This window comes from Cicer arietinum, chromosome 2, assembly GCF_000331145.2.
Source record: "Cicer arietinum cultivar CDC Frontier isolate Library 1 chromosome 2, Cicar.CDCFrontier_v2.0, whole genome shotgun sequence".
Classification (NCBI taxonomy): domain Eukaryota; kingdom Viridiplantae; phylum Streptophyta; class Magnoliopsida; order Fabales; family Fabaceae; genus Cicer; species Cicer arietinum.
In genome coordinates this window covers 41,095,186-41,099,423 of record NC_021161.2, presented here as the reverse complement: position 1 = coordinate 41,099,423, position 4,238 = coordinate 41,095,186, and positions in this window count along the sequence as shown.

Below are 4,238 nucleotides of genomic sequence, written 5' to 3'. Positions count from 1 at the left end.
TGCCCTAATGTCTTAGTGACATAACCTTTAATTCCAAAGTAACCCCTAATTCCTTAGTAGATTTAAGATTAGAATTAAGCATTACCGTATAGAAATTCTCTTGTAAATTATTGTTTTGCCACTAATTTAATTGGTTTCATGACCTGCACCTATGTCTAGACTACAAATTCATGATTTTCTCATCTCAAGCATTTGTAAAGTCCACTTCCGTTTCAAAATACAAATCGTAGAACATTTTAATGTTGATCAAGCAATAAAAAGCATTAAGCACAAAGATGAGAAAAATAATTCAATAAACTCATTCATATAACTAGAAATCAAATCATAAAAATAAGGGTTTCATCTTGTTACACTCATCCCTAACAAATAGGGTTTAGTTACTCATGACAGAGATAAAAGAGATAGAGATTAGAGAAGAATTACAAGAAGGATTCATGAATGATTCTTGATAAAACTGCTCCAATGATGTTAGAAACGGCCGTCTTTGAGTTTCTATGCTAAGGCACAAGTCTCCCAACTTCCCAAGAGTGAAAAAAGATCCCTAAAACTGTAAAAATATGTGTTTTCATGGTTGCTGGTGCGGGTCGCGCGCCTCAGGCACGGAAAACGCGCTCCAGGCGCGTTTGGGCAGTAGCAGATGCTGGAAAAAGCGCTTCAGGCGCGCTTGGGCACGCTCCAAGCGCTCAGCATCTGCTCTCCGGCGTATATTGGATGTTTCTCCTCTTTCGAGTCTGAATTTGGTTCCGGTGTCTTCATGAAAGTTGTAGCTATGGATCCTAGCCTTCATTTGCACTTGGTTTGACTCCAATTGGACATCTACAACTCCAGATATGGCTGAAATAATCTACATATGTCATGTTGATTTCTCACCAAAATTCAGCACTGCACCAAAACACAACGCAATGTAAAATTACGAAAAATTCCTACTTAATCACTGAAATAAAACACAAAACATTTTATTAACTCAAAGAACAAAAATCAACAAAATATATCAAATAAATCCTTAATTTAACTGATGATTGAGGATAAATAAGACTAAAACAGTGGGAAAATATGCATATGATGAAGAGTCATCATTAAACTTGTTGACATAGGTTAAACTTGGTAATACTGTTGACATTTATTACAAAAAATATGGATTTCCACCTAATTTCAAATTCAAGAATGGTTATTCTACCAATAATGTGTATGGTGAACAAGAAAACACCAAGAATGAGGATGATGCTGATTGTGGCAGCCAAAAGGTTCATTCACTCAAGATCAAATCAAATGAATTATGAACCTAATACACCAAGCTAATTTGGGGAATAATCATGCAGCCAACCACATAGCTTCCTCTTCCCATGTTGGTTTAATCCTTGTTGGTAGGTCCGGTGGTTAACATTCCTTAATTGCTATTAATAAATATCACAAATGTGTGGCTTGGATTATAGATTTTGGAGCAACTAATCTTGTGTGTAATCATTTTAATGTCTTCACTAAGTTTGTCATAATTAAACCTATTAATATCAAATTACCTAATGGGACTGTTGCCACTGCCAATTATGCAAGAACTGCTTTTGTTACAAAAGATTTTAAAACTGGATTTTGTTTTGTTTTTACCTAAGTTTATGTAATCAATTAAATTGTTGTGTTATTTTCAATACTAACGGTTGTTCTATATAGGACTTAAGGACCAAGAAAAGAATTGGTACAACTGACCTTGTTGAAGGGATTTACTTCCTCAAGGGGTCAAAGTCAGATTTGCAAAACTATAAAGATTGTAGTATAAATAGTATTAATAATCACAATGTTAGACATACTCCCACAACAACTTTATGGCATTTTCGTTTAGGTCACATTTCTAACAATTGTATGAAGATTTTGAACAATCAGTTTCCCTAGATGGGTTATGGTGACAAACATGTTTGTGATATTCGCCATTTTTCTAAGCAAAAGAAATGACATTTTCCTAATAGTAATCAAATTGCAGGTCCCTCTTTTGATTTAACTCATGTTGATATATGGGGCCCCTTTCCTGTTCTCACCATCATTGTAAGAATTTTCTCACTATTTTGGAAGATTGTAGTAGATTTGTTTGAGTTATTTTCATGAGAAGTAAATCTGAGACTAGAGGTCATACTTAGTCATTCATCATACTTATACACAATTAGTTTAACAAGGAAATCAAAGTTTTGAGCAATGACAATGGCTTAGAGTTTATTAATTCAAATTTGTATTCCAATATGGGTATTGTGCATCAAACCATATGTGTTGAAACACCTCAACAGAATGTTAGGGTGGGAAGAAAACATCAAAACATTTTTAATGTGGCTAGAGGCATTTATTTCAATCCAACCTACCTAAGAATTTTTGGACCTATGTGTTAACCATGTTGTTCATATTATTAATAGGATTACTATTTCTTTACTTAAAAACAAATCATCTTATCAATGTTTGTACAACATGAACCCTGATTTGACCAATCTTAAAGTTTTTGGATGTCTTTGTTATGCATCCACTCTTACTTCTTATAGATCCAAGTTTGATAGTTGTGTCAAGAAATGTGTTTTCTTGAGATATAAGGCGGGTACAAAGGGTTATCAGCTTTATGATATCCTACATATAGTTTTATTGTTTCAAGGAATGTGGTGTTTGCATAACTCATATTCCTTAGAGTCCAAGCAATTCAAAATTAAGGAATTGGGATTGCAGTCATGTTAATACAAGTGAATCTATTGTTATTGAGATGCATAAAGCTCATTTTGGTTGTGATTTGGAAGTGGAGCATACCCTAAGTTCACAACCTTATGAATTTGAGCAAGGTGCTGACTCTATTACTCAGTTGCCTTATGAACTTAAGCAAGTTGTTGAATACATTACTTAATTGCCTTATGAACCTGAGTAAGGTGTTGATTCCATTGCTTAGCAAGACCCAGATAATAATGACAATCAGTGCATAAGAAGATTAGGACGAGAAAAACACCAACTAGTCTACCTAACAGATTATGAATTTCAAATCACAAGTCACTCAACAATCAAATCAGGGGCACCTTATCCTATTTGTAATTATGTTTCTTATGCTAATTTATGTCCATCTCACAAGGAGTTTTCTTTGTCTATTTTTAATAAAATAGAACCAAGGAATTATGAGGAGGCAAGTAAACAACCATATTGGAATAAAGCCATGGAAGATGAATTGAAGGCTCAGGAAACCAGCAAAACATGGGAGATTGTAGATTGCCCGTAGAGTCAAATCTATAGGGAGAAAGTGGATTTACAAACTCAACATAACGCAAGATGAAACTATAGACAAATACAAAGCAAGGCTTATGGCAAAAAGATATAATCAAAGTGTAGGATTATACTATCTTGACATTTTCAATCCAATTACTAAAATGACAACTATCAGAGTTCTATTGGCCTTGGCATCAATCAAGTTTATCGGTAAACTAATCTACTTTACAACTACAAGACCTGACATCACCTTTGTACCAACACCTCAGGCAGTACATGGCAAGTCCTAGTATGACAAATCATCAAGCAATAATTAGGGTCCTCAAATACTTAAATAAGGCACTAGGAAAGTGTCTCTATTTTTCTAGAAATTCAGAGGTCATACTCACTAGATTCACAAATGTAGATTGGGCCACATGCAAAGATTCTAGGAGATCTATTTTAGGATATTGTTTCTTTCTTGGAGATTCCATCATTAGTTGAAAATCCAAGATGTTTTTTTTTTTTGTGGCAAAATCATCTTCAGAGGAAGAATATAGGGATTTAGCATCAAGAATTTGTGAGTTACAATGGTTAGTTTACCTCTTCAATGGCCTCTATATTAGTTTCAAGCATACACCTTTATTGTTTGGTGACAACTATAGTATTTTGCATATAGCAGCCAATTAATTCTTCCATGAAAGAACCAAACATTTAGAAATAGACTGCCATATTGTAAGGGAAAAGTCTCAAGCTAACATCCTCAAATTAATGTCTATCAGAAGTAACAATCAAACTATTGACCTCTACAACAAGAGCTTGTTGCCAAAGTACTTCCACAATTTTGTTTCTAAGCTTGGATTACTTGATATATATCAAGCTTTAGCTTAAATTGGGTATTTGAATAATTGGTATATTATGGATGGTTCTTTTTTCTTTTCTGCCTTCAATCAACTTCAATGTCACCAGCTAATAAGTTAGCCAACTTGTGCATCAGTCAGCCTAACAATAAACTTGATCCACCAGTCAACTAGCTTGTTTAC